We start from the raw sequence: 17,917 nt of genomic DNA on the forward strand, positions 1-17,917 counted from the left end.
ATCAAGAAGCTGATTAAACAGGTGCACCTTGTGCTGGGGACAATAAAAGGTCACTCTAAAATGTGCATTTTGTCACACAACACAATGCCATAGATGGCTCAAGTTTTGAGGGAGCAGGAAATTGGCATGCTGACTGCAGGAATGTCCACCAGACCTGTTGCCAGAGAATTTAAGATTAATTTCTCTACCATAAGATGCCTCCAACATCGTTTTAGAGAATTGGGCAGTACGTCCAACTGGCCTCACAACCGCAGACCACGTGTAACTATGCTAGCCCAGGACCTTTACATCCGACATCTTCAACTGCGGGATCGTCTGTGACTAGCCACCCTGACAGCTGATGAAACTGAGGAGTATTTCTGTCTGTTATAAAGCCCTTTTGTCTGGTAAAATTAATTCTGATTGGCTGGGCTTGGCTCTCAAGTGGATGGGCCTGGCTCCCAAGTGGGTGGGCCTATGCCTTCCCAGGCCCACCATGGCTGCACCCCTGGCCAATCATGTGAAATCCATAGATTAGGGCCTAATGAATTTATTTCAATTGACTGATTTCCTTATATGAACTGAACATCATTTAAATTGTTGCATTTATATTTTTGTTCAGTATATTTTGTGTGTGGATGTGTCTGTTTACACATGTCCATGTGCAAGAGAGACATTAAGATGCCATGAAATGAGAGCATAGAAGTCCCAGGACAGCAGTAAACAGACATCCAGATCAACTGAAATAAAACAAAAAATAGATCACATAACTCAGTGATATTTGGCACTACATTTGGCTATTTAACAGACAATACATAGTGGTGTATGTCCTCGCCACACACCCCTCCCCTTCTTCTTGTCTCAATTTTTTTTAAATTATACACAAGATACAATATCTTCATGATTTTCACTGACAGCTGCAACTCAATAAGCTAGTCCTACATTTGCCGCATGCCCTGCCCAAGGGGTCTGAATACTTTCCGAATGCACTGTAGACAGGAGTAATTAGGAATTCTGGCAAATGTATTTCCCTATTGGAGGCACTGCCTATGCCTGTCTGTGACGCTTGGCCTTAGTGTAACGGTAACCCATTATCATGTTTGAGGAACAGAGGAAGGGGTATTACATGTCATTTCTGTCAAACTCTATAACTGCTAAGAGGGAAAGATGATTAGCTCCTCCAAATTAAGCCATAAAAATCTCACTGTCATTTCTGTCTATTCAAGAGGTTGTGTACATTGTGGTAAAGTGTTCAGATGTTATGCCCTCGCCATTCATTCAGTGCGCAAAATAAGTTTGTTTCAGGGGCAAACTATCTTATCATCATGCCTGATAGAAAGTTGAGAAACACACAGACAAATTAGAAAAACTTTGCCCAAACTCAGTGAACACAGCTGACCATTGACACGACTTCACAGGCAGAGCTGACTGCAGGCTGAGCTCACTGAGGTAGTGACCTCACTAACACTGTTTGAAAACTCTCTTGCCACACCATAAGGATACAGTTTTCTTAACTCCAAATATACACTTCTTGTTGTTATCATTATCGTCACAACTTGCGTTTGCAATGTTCCTTCAGTTTTCATAAATTAAATGGAGGGGGAGAGAAACCGAAGGAGAGAGAAACAGAGGGAGAGCTTGTGTGTTTGTGCCTATTAGAGCTGCTAAACACATTATTTAATTGCTTTCCTCCAGCCTGCACTGACCTTTCACTATTTGTATGAGTGGAGAGGCAGAAAGTTTAGATTTAATGAAGGTTGGATTTCATCATTCTGAACGTCTCGGATCAGATTTAGCTGTAACTACCTGGTTACCTTATCTACATCTTTATACCGATTGTGTTAGACTAGATAAACATTGAAAGTCAAACTTCTATGGAAATATTATTGGATTTCAATTGTAGCGGTTTCCCTGACAGATTATCATGTTATTTAAGTGACTTACGTGGTTAAATAAGGGTTAGTAAATTAACATGGTAAAACCAGATGAGTTATTTTGCTAGTACCTTGTCAGTAGCTATATTTCCATTAATTTGTCCATTTTATTTTATTTTTTCCGACATTTAAAAAGTTTGCATAGAACATAGATGCGACAATTGCTTTCTAGGGTGTGTTTACATTTAACTATCTTGTGTCATTAAAACAGCTGGACGTAATGACGTCACACCTAAAAACGTACAGTGTCAAATAAAAATGTAGTGGTTGAAGTGTTTCCATGACTCATTAAGGCAAATTGCGCATGAATAAATTGTCGACAGCCTGTATGCCCTCCCACCTATCTGTTTCATGTCTCAGGTAGCCCACGAAAGCCAGCATGGGTAGAAGGCAACAATTTACTCATATTTGCCATATGTTCTAATAATTCTCCTGTGCCAACGTATCACCATGGTCCGTGCCATGGTGAAACTTACACTCCTGTAGATCTGAAATAATTGGATGGTGAAACTTGCCAGCCAACCAGAATAGCAAGGCGATGTAATTCAGGCATTCATGAAAGTCAGGACAATTCTTGTCCTGCAAAGAAACCATAATATTTGTAGTTTTATTTTGCAAGCAGTAGACATTTGGATTGAAATGTGGAGTGGAGATTTATAGTTGTGGTGACATCACGTGCCCTGCCACCTTCGAAATGATTTGTAAATCATAATTTATTCACATTTGTCGCAATACGTTTGATTTCCAAATCATTTTGAAGGTGCACGTGATGTCACCGCAACTATAAATCTCCACTCCACATTTCAATCCAAATGTGTACTGGCTAACTACATGATGATCGACGCTTGACTGCCTTTTGACAAATACCCGCACTGTATCTGCTATACCCGCACTGTATCTGCTATACCCGCACTGTATCTGCTATACCCGCACTGTATCTGCTATACCCGCACTGTATCTGCTGGCTAGAGCGCACACGCCTAAACCAGACACATCTGCTGTAAACGCAACAGTTTTTGTGACTTAACTATCAGTAAGAGTGACCGCATTTCAGCCGTACAAATCCATCCATGTCGAACAGATAAAAATGTATATCGTTAGAAAATGTATCCTGTATCTGCTGTTTCCATTACACGACACAATTATTTTTGCAACATTGCTTTTGTCGAATAAACCTGGGTCAATGGAAACCTGCCTAATGAGAAGGGAAGCCAGGGGCCAATCACCCCTTACTTCCATTGATGTCTCTGTGTTGACCTCTTGGTATTTGTAATGACTGGGACATTAAGACCGACTCATTGTGGCCACGTGTCACATTTGTGTGTCAATGATTTCCTACAGTAAGATTCCATTTAAAGGTCATGAACAGTCAATCATGTTTTTCATGAAATTAGTTATTTGAAGGAAACCAGATCAAAGTATGAAAAATGACTGTTGCTTCTACATTGATAAAATTGATCATGAAGTTACTGGTCCCTTCCCCCATGTCAAACACTTGGATTCACTATTAAGAGGATAAGGTGACATCACCTTAACTATAATTTTAATACACCAATGGTAACATGATATTCTCTTACCTAATTGAAATAAGTACTGCCTTGTAACCAACATTGGAGAAGGCGTGTTTGCAGAGGGGTGTGGTTTATATACTAGCTAGACTGTAGGGGGTCGGCAAATATAATTCAAAGTTTACCCTATTCATCTATGGCAAAGATACTTATACCAAAAAATGTAAACATATAAAGTGTTTCCATTTTTCATGAACTAAAATAAATTATCCTTGAAATGGTTAGTCCCATATGTACCTCCTTAGTTTAGAGGCAATGGGGCCACACTCTAGGGTGCTGAGGAGTATTTCTGTCTGTAATAAAGCCCTTTTGTGGAGAGACATTTTGATTGGCTGGGACTGGTTCCCCAGTGGGTGGGCATATGCCTTCTCAGGCCCACCCATGGCTGTGCTCCTGCCCACTATGTGAAATCCATAGATTAGGACCTAATTTATTTATTTAAATTGACTGATTTTCTTCTATGAACTGTAACTCAGTAAAATCTTTGAAATTATTGCATGCTGCATTTTATTTTTGTTCAGTATATATGTTTCTCCTTTCATCTGTGTCGGGTGTTAGCTAGTTACTGGCTAGCTAGGTCTTCAGACAGCATGGAACAAAAGGGGGGGAAGGGTTGTTCAAAACTTTGATGCCGTTGTCAAGTCAATATCTGTCAATGCTGCTGTGAACCGCATCACAAGAGACATGTAAAATAATAATGAAAATGATATCATAGGTGCAATTTCAGTGTTGTTTGAGTTGCTTTGTGTATCACCAAATTAGCCTGAGATGATTTTACTGCATTGCAACCAAGTTGCTTGACATTGGTGTTTCAAAGAGCTAGCTGGTCAGTCAAGGCAAGCTCGTGAATATAAGTTCTCCACCCACTCAGCCTGTCTTTTCAAACTTCCTGGTAGTTAGCCATTAGAGAAAAAGTACTTTTCAGAATGACTGTTCAGGACCTTTAACAAAGTGGATTGATAAATAAAAAATGCAATGTATAGTTTAAATTCTTTATTTTTCCACCCAAGAAATTAAATCTTAGAGTCTGATGAATTAAGTGATTAGTTATGTACTTTCCCTGGCTAAAGGATTTAAATAAATCTAAAATAGTAATACAATTTGGCCAATTAAATAAGTAAATCCAATTGAAAAATGGACCCAGTCAACCCTCACTAAGGTAGCTCAAAGACCTGCATAGAGAAGCCATAGGGAATAGACCAAAACAAATCAGGTCTCTCTTTAGTTCACCAAACGAACTATAAAAACAAATGAATCATGCATATTTGAGGCATAAATACCTGCAATGGACTGTACAATAAACATATGCCACAAAAGAGAGGATTTCTACTGTCTGAAAGAGAGACTACTCCTTACAAATGCTGTATGGATTTTATACTTGTGTCCAGTGACCCTAAATAACTAAATGTTAACAATAATATTGAACTGAAGCTGCTGCGTGGGTCATGTAAGTAGGGGAATAGTGATTGCGTCTACAGATAATAATCTTGCTGCATATCCCCTTTTGAGAATGAACCTCTAGATTGGTGTTTTTTTGTTAGGCAAATGAGAAAGCTCATTAAGATTCTGGACACCTGCCACCATCATTTGTCAAAACATGTGACGACCCTTACCGTGACCCTCCCCCATTCTCCAGGATCCTCCTTTTGTTCACTCTTGGTGGACATCTCCAGAACAAAGACCTACCCCAAATCAGCTCCCAAAATAACAATACCACATTAAATCTCTAGTAAAATATGGCCGTTATTCCACTGTCACTGGCATTGCACATATGGAGACAGGTTAGCCTCATGGCCTCTATACATGCATATCTGAAATGATTACACATTTATCACATTGTTGTTTGGATTGAGATGGGGGGTTAACTGTAGGAAACACACTCCCAGTCACAATGTCTTGCCATGGCTGATTGCTGGTCATAACTCTCTGTGTGTGATTGTGAAGAAAATCATTTGGGTTTCTGAGTCCCAGCAAGAGGAGATTAAAAAGGAAGCACTCATGCACCCGCTTTCAGGCAGCAGACCTCCCCGCGGATCACCAGCTTTTGACAGACTGTTTTTCGTAAAAAAAATTAGTATTCATTTGTGAGCAGTGCGGGCAGATGCTGTGTTCAGTATGATTGGGTCGAACAAAGAGAGGGAGCCAAGGAGGGAGCTATTCAAAGCCTAGCTCAGTCATTACCACTTGATGGGGCTGTGGGTTGGAGAGGCATAATTGACAGCGTTCACAACAAAAGTAATCACCCGTATTAACTCACAACATATGGAGTGTCAATCAGTCAAACTCCCAAGATGACTCCCAACACTGAAATCTGAGATTAAAATCGAAACTTTTTAACATCATCATTTTAGGGAGGTTGTAAAAAATATATGTTTATTGTAATTAGCTCCAGTTGAGTTAGCTAAATAGTGGAAATTGAATAGCTTTGTTTACCACAAGCTTCAGGGGCTTAACTTAAAGCCAGCTCCTGCTGTAAATAGAGTTATCCAAAAACACGGCCTTGTATGAAATCCATGATCAAATATAGCATGCACAATGATGTTGAACTGTAGCTGCTGTGTTCAGTATGATTGGTTCCGTATTAAACATGATCCTGTTTGAAACATTGTATCTATGCTATGGTGGGGATAGTTGAGGTGCGTTTGAGTGTGGCCCCATTGCCTCTAAACTAAGGAGGTACATATGGGACTAACCATGTCTCTGACACAGATCTTTAGGCACAGAATTCTCTTTAAAGCAACTGCTCTGGTTTACTGGTAAACAAAAACCTGTCTCATTAATTACTGTCCCCTTTTTATTGCACATTTTAAACCAAATGTTTTTCATACTGTAGCAGCAGCATAGTGGTTTAATATGATGCAGAAGTGGGCTATTTTTTATATTATTGTGTGTTAATAGAGAGTTAAATGATGCATACAGATAATTGTATGAGAAGATGGTAATTCTAGTTTGAATTTATTTTTGAGTTCACATCTAGTATGGGATGGGGGGGCAAAATAAATGATAACTGAAAGAAAACATTAATTGAGCTTGCAAGACGGGGGTTCCCAAACTTCTTAACTCAGGCCCCCCTTCCAGTATTGGGGAACATTCCGCACCAGCCACGTTCATTACGCAAACTGTTATCACGCCTCTTGTTGGTGGAGAGAGGTTTTACAGCTTTACCTGTAAGCTTATTTCCTGCAATTCTACACATTTTGTCATGGAGTGCAGAGAAAATGATGCAGTTTTAAAGCTAATTTTCTAGCAATTCTATACATTTTGCCATGTCTAATATGTGTTCATGTGATATTTGAATGACTCACACATTACAACAAAATCTATGGTGCCCCCCTGCGCCCCACAGATCGGGAACTACTGATCTGAGATACTTAATGAGATGACTGTACTTTGTATAAACCTTGTCATATTTGTCTATTTAAATTAGCTTTTTGATTCCCCTCTCCTCATATCCATTCAGACTCATATTCACTGATATCTCCACCTGCATTACTATCGAGGAGGAATTCATATTAAGTTTAGACCCACCCAATTTATGTCTGCGATATTAACATAATTATTTTCCTGGTTATTCCAGTTCTTAGAAGGCATCCATTATTGATCAATGTCACATCCATTTCTTTGACAGAATATCACCCGTAAATCAAATAAAATTGTATTGGTCACAAACACATATTTAGCAGATGTTATTGCAGGTGTAGCAAAATGCTTGTGTTCCTAGCTCCAACAGTGCAGTAATATCTAACAATTCACACATCTAAAAGAATGGAATTAAGAAATATATAAATATTAGGATGAGCAATGTCGGAGTGCCATTGACTAAAATACAGTAGAATAGAATACAGTATATACATATGAAATGAGTATGGTAGTATGTAAACATTCAAGTGACCAGTGATTCCACGTCATGTATATAGGGTGCAGCCTCTAAGGTGCAGGGTTGAGTAACTGGTAACTGGCTAGTGATGGCTATTTAACGGTCTGATGGCCTTGCGATTGAAAAACAGCTTCTGTCTCTGTCCCAGTGATGATGCACCTGTACTGACCTTGCCTTCTGGACGAACTTGAACTCCTTGGCAGAAGAATTGGCCTCATCAACTCAAAGTAGACATTCCAACAACTGTAGGTACAGTATACAGTACCTATATAGCAGCAGTTACTGAATTCAGATGTAACAAATGTATTACCACTCCTGCAAATAAAGTCCTGTGTCTAAATTGGCAATGATCGAGTGGTGTTTGTGCATCTAGCGTTGTGGTGTTAAGGAGCAGCATCTTGAGAGTTATTTAAACACTCAAAAATACCCATTTCCTTTGAAGGACAGCAGTAGGTAGAAGGAGCGTGTTTAATTTGATGCTTGGTTACTCTCTGCAAATCTCACAGGGATGGCTTCTGAAAGCTTGTTGCTTTTGTTCAAACTAATCTAAAAAGGCAAGGAAATGTAAATATGTCATTTTGACTGACATGTAACGGAGCAATATGTCATTTGAAGCAGAATTGCTCCACCGTGAATAAAAATGTGTCAAATTGTGATTTGCTGCCACATTTCAATTTGGTATCCCTGTTCTCTGATGTTTTAATGTGTTCTACAATACAGTTCTACATTCAAACATCACTCGATCAAACTTCCCAGCAGAATAAATTATTTAGCTTCTATAATTTTCCGCTCAGAGAGCTAAGACTTGGTGCTCAATGAGTAGTAGCTAATTCATTATCACAGCAGAATGAAAGTACAGTAATGGTCCCACTGAGAATAATTATTCTTAGAGCTTCATTTGCTGATATAGTGAATTAAATCTGCTCCAACACTTTTTTTTTTCTACTTTTATATTAATCCTGTGAGCAAGTGTCCTTGCGACACTCATTGGCTTTGCAGGGGCCTACTGTACTGTTTAGTATTGTCTGCACATGTGGCATCACAGTGCCATTCACTCATTGTTGAAAAATAACAGGGGAAGAGAAGGACAGAAGCCTATAGACAGCTAATTTCCACTCTCTCTCCCTCTCTGGAATACCATCAATACAATAGCTACCTAGTTTGACTCAGGAAAATCTTTGAACAAGGTCAATGTACATAGCCTATGTACCGCTGCATAGATCCATATCATTGAACACATACATTGGAGGTGACAAAACATGCCATTCCGTTAGTTTAAGCGGAGGCCATGCTCCAATAACAGCTCAGCTGCAGTCACGGCTTTGGCTGTGCTAATAAGGCCCAGAAAGTCAGAAGCTCCACAGTGACATATTGAATCTAACCCATGATTTATCCAGTGGTATAAAAAGTACCCAATTGTCATACATGAGTAAAAGTAAAGATACAGTACCTTAATAAAAGAAATACTCAATTAAAAGTGTAAGTCGCCCAGTAAAATACTACGCAAGTCAAAGTATTTGATTTTAAATATACTTAGGTATCAAAGTAAATGTAATTGCTAAAATATACTTAAGTATCAAATGTAAAAGTATAAATCATATCAAATTCCTTGTATTAAGCAAACCAGACAGCACTATTTTCTAGTAAAAAAATAATCGTAATACAGATAGCCAGGGGCACACTCCAACAATTTACAAAGCATGTGTTTAGTGACACCGCCAGATCAGCGGGAGTAGGGATGTTCTCTTGATAAGTGCATGAATTGGACCCTTGTCCTGTACTGCAATGCATTTAAAATGTAACAAATACTTTACAACACAGTACTTGTGTTCCAGTGTTATACTATTGTCTATATACTGTAGTATTACTATATTTATTTACTATTCACTGTAGTGTTTCTGCAGACTTGAGTGTTTTTGCAGATATGACTAGTATACTGCAGTATTGTTTTTGTGAAAATTGCTAGTATATTGCAGTATTTATTGTAGTGTTTTTGCAGACTAAGGGGTGCTTTTATACATTCCCTGCATGTCCTCCCATAATAAGGGTTCCGAGGGAAACACTGACAAAACCTTTGGTTCCTATCTGGTCACTCAATATACTTCAGTTACAAGATTGTAACGATTGAGGTTTAGGGGAGAGTTCTGGTGATGCCCATCTACTGTGGGGCTCCAGTTGAAGAGCAGGCGGAGGCAGTAATGCAGTTCAGTTTGAGGCTTTATAGATTCAGGCACTGAGATGATACATGGAATGATTGACAGTTGAGACTGGTCTTGAGACTTGGTTGTCTTTGTATGGAGCATGGTTGATCTAAAAAGGAGAAACAGCTAGGTACAAATAACATGCCATAACAGCAATGAAAATACATAATTAATTGTCCATTAATGTCAATAATCATTGACAATATGCAATAAACATTTACATTTGGAAAACTATGCATAAATATAGCAGCAGTCAACAATGAACTTCAGAAAGAGGTGCAGTGGCATGCTGCATGTTAGGCCGAAGTTATACAGTAGCAGGATAATTTAATCAATGGCTACATGCATAGCATAACAAACAATATAAAGCTAACAAAAGTAGCAAGCATAGCCATAAATTAAGCCTAATTAGCATATCAAAAGGCAATGCACAAAAAGTGCAAAACTTATAAGCATGTGTCTATTAACACTACAAGTACCAAAGAGAACAGTCAATTGAAAATAACTGTTTGACTGAGCCGTTAGCATTTCGCAGCCATTAGTGGCCGAAATCAACTATACAAAACAAACAATGGCGAGAGAGTCCTCTTTTATAAGATGAAAGGCTTGTACTCACATTTCGATGACACGTACTGGTTGTTCTTTGTGAGAGTTGTTTGTCGCGCTCAACTACTCAGCTCTGTCTGGGTGAAGGACCCGGATTGAAAAGAGGCACCTTCGAACATGCCCGTATAAATACCTTGCCATAGAGTTTTATAGAGTGCCCTCTGTCCTCCTGTGACTATAGAGATGGTTAAGGGCACACCTGCCACGATGCCCTCCCCCACATCCATGTCACAGAGCAAGGAATTCTGTACAAAGATTAAAAACCAACCGGCAGTTCATTTTGGCTTTACAAGTATAAATAATCAACAATAACCAGACAACCAGTAATACATACCCAGATAGTGGCTAGGTCAACTTCTTTTTTAACTAGGCAATCATACAATCATAAATATGCAAAGTATTTTAATTATCCTCTTTGATGAAATGATGTGTGACTTGAAGTCCTAAGTATTTATGATTGTCTGAGTAGAGCAAAGTGTTGTCTGGTCCATTGTATTGCTTAGAACTGTTGACCCAACTCAATAGGTGGTCTGTCAAGAACCGGTGTCTTATGTTCTGGTCTGGTTGAGATGTTCCCCTCATTAAACAGTAACTCGTATAGTCTGGTAGTTGTGCCATTTTAGTTAAACCTAGTCGGCAGGTGTTACAACTAGAGGTCGACCGATTATGACCTTTTAACGCCGATACTGATTATTGGAGGACCAAAAAAGCCGATACCGATTATTCGGCCGATTTTAATTAAAAAATATATATAAAAAAAATATATATATATATTTTTTAAGTATTTGTAATAATGACAATTACAACAATACTGAATTAACACTTATTTTAACTTAATATAATACATCAAACTCAATTTAGTCTCAAGTAGATAATAAAACATGTTCAATTTGGTTTAAATAATGCAAAAACGAAGTGTTGGAGAAGAACGTAAAAGTGCAATATGTGCTAACGTTTCAGTTCCTTGCTCAGAACATGAGAACATATGAAAGCTGGTGGTTCCTTTTAACATGAGTCTTCAATATTCCCAGGTAAGAAGTTTTAGGTTGCAGTTATTATAGGACTATTTCCCTCTATACCATTTGTATTTCATTAACCTTTGACTATTGGATGTTCTTATTGGCACTTTAGTATTGCCAGTGTAACAGTATAGCTTCCGTCCCTCTCCTCGCTCCTCCCTGGGCTCGAACCAGCAACACAACGACAACAGCCACCACATCGAAGCAGCGTTACCCATGCAGAGCAGGGGAAACAATCACCCCAAGGCTCCGAGCGAGTGAAGTTTGAAATGCTATTAGCGCGCGCTAACTAGCCAGCCATTTCACTTCGGTCACACCAGCCTCATCTCGGGAGTTGATAGGTTTGAAGTCATAAACAGCGCAATGCTTGACGCACAACGAAGATCTGCTGGCAAAACTCACGAAAGTGCTGTTTGAATTCATGTTTACGTGGCTGCTTCTGCCTACCACCGCTCAGTCAGATACTTAGATATTGTATGCTTGTATGCTCAGTCAGATTTATATGCAACACAGGACACGCTAGATAATATCTAGTAATATCATCAACCATGTGTAGTTAACTAGTGATTATGATTGTTTTTTATAAGATAAGTTTAATGCTAGCTAGCAATTTACCTGGCTTACTGCATTTGCGTAACAGGCAGTCAGTCTCCTTGTGGAGTGCAACGAGAGAGAGGCAGGTCGTTATTGCGTTGGAATAGTTAACTGTTAGGTTGCAAGATAGGATTCCCCGAGCTGATTGGATTCCCCTGAACGAGGCAGTTAACCCACCGTTCCTAGGCCGTCATTGAAAATAAGAATGTGTTCTTAACTGACTTGCCTAGTTAAATAAAGATTAAATAAAAGGTGTAAAATATATATATATATATATATATTGTTTTCTTTGTAAATCAGCGCACAAAAATACCGATTTCCGATTGTTATGAAAACTTGAAATTGGCCCTAATTAATCGCTCATTCCGATTAATCGGTCGACCTCTAGTTACAACAATATACTAGGCATGTTGTCCACAAAGACACTTAAGTAAATACTACAGTATCCTAGTAATGTACGGAAAAGCACTATAGTAAATACTACTGTATACTACAGTCATGTCCTCAAAACACTACATTGAATACTACACTATACAGTTCTACAGTCATGTCCATTTAAACACTATAGTGAATACTAAAGTATACTAGTTATATCATAGTAAGCATTACACGATCGAGGGATACTACAGTGGGTAGTATAGAATTATATAGTATACTACAACATTCTAAGGTAAGTACTACCCATGATCAAGGGATAGTACAGTGTGTCGTTTGGGATTCTACAGTATACTACAGTTTACTACAGAATCCTATAGTAAGTACTATAGTATTCTATAGTAAACTGAAGTATTTTTTATGTGGGCGAGCGAGCGGTCTGATTAACACTTCTCAGTGTATTACTGTAGCGACTCTACCATTGTCACTGACCTTGGCGCAGCAAAAAGACATGGGTCATCGACAAATTAAAGGAGCATTACATGGTGGACCCAATTCATTAGCCTATCCCCATCAACATTGTCTTGAATATTTAGGAGTCTTCCGGTTTTAAATTGCTTCATAAAATGAAGAAATGTTGTCTGACTATAAGCCTTAGGCGTAGCTTGATGATAGCTAGTGGGCGTGTGGCTATAGTCACCATTAACCACATTACTACTAATGTTTTGTGTAGATAGATATGGCAATATAGGCCTAGTTCCATGTGATGTAAATAGAATAAACTGCCTATTCTCCACTAAAACAAAACTCAGCAGCTCATGCACTGTTAGACAAGAAATTACCAATAAGGAAAACGAGCTGATGTACAAAATATCCAGTGGCCATTTTGAAACATCAGCTTCCCTGTAGTCATCGCGCTCAATTAATTTGTTTTCATGTAAGCTCAATGTTTGTTAATTTTGTGCTACTATAGCCACAAGGCTGCTGGAATTATTGTCCCTATGTTTAAGGAAAATGTGTACTGCCAGTCCTAGACATGAGATGAGAGTGGGCCTTGCTGCTGCTGATATTGAAGGTCTTCGTTGTGCTCTTAGCAGAAATGAGGCTATCACAGGAGACTGCACTTAGGCTCTGTTGCCAAATCAATAACATTGGACTGTCTACATCAGAGATGGGGAGATCTGGGCTCAGCCCACAGCTACAGTAGATGAACAGCAGTCTGAGAAATGAGCTGTCAGCATCTAAGCCATGCCTTTATGCGCCAAGGAATTCATCTGGTTCACTTAATGTATGTTCGACCATCTGGGACAATCTCACTACAACAGACGGTCATGATACAAGACGTGTGTGTGTGTGTGTGTGTAGGTGGGTGTGTGTGTGTGTGTGTGTGTGTGTGTGTGTGTGTGTGTGTAGGTGGGTGTGCATACAGCACAATATTTGCTCACAGGTGATGAGTAAAACTCAGTCAACACTCGGTGTATGACCTAATCTGGTGTATAGAAAACTATCGTAATGCCAAAGCTACAGTATTGTGATGAAGTTCTTCCACTTTCAAGTTCTGCTCTCAAAACATTGTTGACAAAATCTGTCTTGGAAAGCAGTGGGGTATTTTCTATAACATGGCAGTGTGTTTCAACATTTTCATCCACAAATAATTATTAGGTTTCTTGGGTCTTAGAAAGTGTTTGTTGTCTGGATATCTTTATTCTGTTGTGAGGGGCTACACATTCCATCTCCACCTGTCAAAATACAAAGAGGAAATTATGTGTTTGTTCTTTTGCATTTCTATCAAACAAAAAGCATTCCTTCTTTGTCAGTCTGTGCAGACACTTTGATGGAGGCAATTTTCTGTTAAATGTTAATTGAGGCAAATGAAGGGAAAGTAACAAACAATCAATATAACTCCTTAGGCACTCAGTGGTCCAGCAACATTCTTACTGTAGGTGATTCAGATGTCCACAATCACATTGGTCCTTGTCTAGTGTCATAAACCACGTTTCCATCCAGTTTTTATGTGAGTAAACTCATATCGAATTAAATAAATATATTTTATAAATGCCGACACGTTTGTTGGACATGGTGGGATCTTTTTGTGTCAGTCAAATTAAGTATACAAGAAATGGTGGTGGAAATGCCGCTATGTGCAAATATTGATATAATAACCATCATATCGAAGTAAACTTGGAGTCACGCGATGATATTGTGTGTGGTCCTCCCACTATGACTCGGGAAACCATACAGTTTATTAGGCCACAGATGAAATATCTTATGAACTTCACAGGGTGGTGAAAGTGCACAGCGATATTGATGCTCCTTTCCAATAAATATTGATGGTCTTATTCTGGAGACCTGATGATCGAGGTTTGACTGCCTTTTGACAAATAAAAATATTCTCATCATGTAGACTACCCTACCCGCACTGTATCTGCTATACCCGCACTGTATCTGCTATACCCGCACTGTATCTGCTATACCCGCACTGTATCTGCTATACCCGCACTGTATCTGCTATACACGCACTGTATCTGCTGGCTAGAGCGCACACGCCTAAACCAGACACATCTGCTGTAAACGCAACAGTTTTTGTGACTTAACTATCGGTAAGAGTGACCGCATTTCAGCCGTGCGTAATTTCCATGCAATGGAAACGCATTGAAATTTGTATTTTTATTTGGTATATGAAAAATTAAGCGAAAAAGTACATTTGTATGCACTACATCACGCAAAGCCTTTTATCCAAGTCAATTTGATATTGGATATATTGACACTTCTCGCATTATTTACCAAGCAGTTGGTTTGTTGTTTAGGGAAACCTCAGGAATGTAGACAGCGGAGTTATTCAGATAGTATCTCTATAACAAATTTGGTGGGAGGTAGCCACATCGCTAAAATCTGAATCTACATGTCATAGTTTGTTAGTAAAGGAGCAGTGAAACCTTTCCCTCCTACAGTCCCCCCAATAATAAAAAATACAAATAATTCCATTCCCCACCCCCAAGAACCCCCAATGCACCAACAACCAAGAGAATGAACCCCCACCCCCAAGAACCCCCAATGCACCAACAACCAAGAGAATGAACCCCCACCCCCAAGAACCCCCAATGCACCAACAACCAAGAGAATGAACCCCCACCCCCAAGAACCCCCAATGCACCAACAACCAAGAGAATGAACCCCCACCCCCAAGAACCCCCAATGCACCAACAACCAAGAGAATGAACCCCCACCCCCAAGAACCCCCAATGCACCAACAACCAAGAGAATGAACCCCCACCCCCAAGAACCCCCAATGCACCAACAACTAACTAAAATCATAACAACAATGCCAATTGTATAATTTTGTGTGCATTTCCGGCACTATTACATGTATATGTGTTCTTGTATGCGTTTATTAGAATGATAGTGTGTGTATATATGCAAGGGTTCAAACACCTGCACGGCATCAGCCTCAGGCAACCCGGCATTAGCTGTAAAAACACTGCCCATCAGTGTCATTCAAATATACTTTTAATTCTGTTTTATTGTGATTTTTTAAAACTTTTATCTTTGACCATCTCCCGCACAGCAACTCCACTCCCACTTGTCTACAATTCCACATCCCAACCCTCAGCTTCCCTCATCCCACCTATCTCTGCTTGCCACCCTCTTCGGATTTCTACGTAACATACAGTGCCTTGCGAAAGTATTCGGCCTCCTTGAACTTTGCGACCTTTTGCCACATTTCAGGCTTCAAACATAAAGATATAAAACTGTATTTTTTTGTGAAGAATCAACAACAAGTGGGACACAATCATGAAGTGGAACGACATTTATTGGATATTTCAAACTTTTTTAACAAATCAAAAACTGAAAAATTGGGCGTGCAAAATTATTCAGCCCCTTTACTTTCAGTGCAGCAAACTCTCTCCAGAAGTTCAGTGAGGATCTCTGAATGATCCAATGTTGACCTAAATGACTAATGATGATAAATACAATCCACCTGTGTGTAATGCACCTGCACTGTGATAGTCTCAGAGGTCCGTTAAAAGCGCAGAGAGCATCATGAAGAACAAGGAACACACCAGCCAGGTCCGAGATACTGTTGTGAAGAAGTTTAAAGCCTGATTTGGATACAAAAAGATTTCCCAAGCTTTAAACATCCCAAGGAGCACTGTGCAAGCGATAATATTGAAATGGAAGGAGTATCAGACCACTGCAAATCTACCAAGACCTGGCCGTCCCTCTAAACTTTCAGCTCATACAAGGACAAGACTGATCAGAGATTCAGCCAAGAGGCCCATGATCACTCTGGATGAACTGCAGAGATCTACAGCTGAGGTGGGAGACTCTGTCCATAGGACAACAATCAGTCGTATATTGCACAAATCTGGCCTTTATGGAAGAGTGGCAAGAAGAAAGCCATTTCTTAAAGATATCCATAAAAAGTGTCGTTTAAAGTTTGCCACAAGCCACCTGGGAGACACACCAAACATGTGGAAGAAGGTGCTCTGGTCAGATGAAACCAAAATTGAACTTTTTGGCAACAATGCAAAACATTATGTTTGGCGTAAAAGCAACACAGCTGAACACACCATCCCCACTGTCGAACATGGTGGTGGCAGCATCATGGTTTGGGCCTGCTTTTCTTCAGCAGGGACAGGGAAGATGGTTAAAATTGATGGGAAGATGGATGGAGCCAAATACAGGACCATTCTGGAAGAAATCCTGATGGAGTCTGCAAAAGACCTGAGACTGGGACGAAAATTTGTCTTCCAACAAGACAATGATCCAAAACATAAAGCAAAATCTACAATGGAATGGTTCAAAAATAAACATATCCAGGTGTTAGAATGGCCAAGTCAAAGTCCAGACCTGAATCCAATCGAGAATCTGTGGAAAGAACTGAAAACTGCTGTTCACAAATGCTCTCCATCCAACCTCACTGAGCTCGAGCTGTTTTGCAAGGAGGAATGGGGAAAAAATGTCAGTCTCTCGATGTGCAAAACTGATAGAGACATACCCCACGTGACTTACAGCTGTAATCACAGCAAAAGGTGGCGCTACAAAGTATTAACTTAAGGGGGCTGAATAGTTTTGCACGCCCAATTTTTCAGTTTTTGATTTGTTAAAAAAGTTTGAAATATCCAATAAATGTTGTTCCACTTCATGATTGTGTCCCACTTGTTGTTGATTCTTCACAAAAAAATACAGTTTTATATCTTTATGTTTGAAGCCTGAAATGTGGCAAAAGGTCGCAAATTTCAAGGGGGCCGAATACTTTTGCAAGGCACTGTAAGTAAATTGTCCATGTCTGTAGATTAAACTGGATTTCTTTTTTTTTGGGGGGGGGGGGGGGGGGGGTTAAAGTTATTTTGTGAGGTAGTCGGATCTTTCCATGATGGGAGTATGTTATTCCCCCATAGCGTAAAGCTGTTGGTACTCGTCGATATCCCTCGGGATCTCCTTAGTATCCAGGTTGGCTCTTTACTGCAAACAGTTGTTTTACGAAAAGATAACGAGTCTTTCTCATGACGACGACAGGTGTCTGTAGTACAGCCAGCTAGCCTTCCCGGTATCCACGCAAAAAATGGAACACAAACTTGCAGTCCCAGACGTAAAGGATAACCGCGCCGTGGAATCCTTAGCAGCAAAAATCATTTTAATGAAAAATATTTAATATAAACAACAAACCAAGTGTAGACAGTACAATGTTCTGTTGCGCGCTCTGATTATGTATGCTGTGTGATGATGTCACCTTGTGTTTCTTGGCACACTTTATTTGCGT

At 39.5% G+C, this 17,917-nt stretch overlaps 1 protein-coding gene and 1 long non-coding RNA gene across 2 annotated transcripts in view; one reads left to right on the forward strand and one right to left on the reverse strand.

Annotated features, from left to right (window-relative positions):
- Positions 1 to 17,917, forward strand: part of LOC139386844 (contactin-associated protein-like 2) — an 87,367-nt gene that overhangs the window by 15,608 nt on the left and 53,842 nt on the right. The window lies entirely within an intron of this gene.
- Positions 9,375 to 11,838, reverse strand: LOC139387608 (uncharacterized). Its single transcript, XR_011629195.1, has 3 exons — positions 11,800 to 11,838; positions 10,176 to 10,410; positions 9,375 to 9,668 (listed from the first exon to the last, which is right to left on the reverse strand). It is a non-coding gene; the product is annotated as an uncharacterized lncRNA (long non-coding RNA).

Source organism: Oncorhynchus clarkii, chromosome 28 (assembly GCF_045791955.1).
Source record: "Oncorhynchus clarkii lewisi isolate Uvic-CL-2024 chromosome 28, UVic_Ocla_1.0, whole genome shotgun sequence".
Lineage (NCBI taxonomy): Eukaryota > Metazoa > Chordata > Actinopteri > Salmoniformes > Salmonidae > Oncorhynchus > Oncorhynchus clarkii.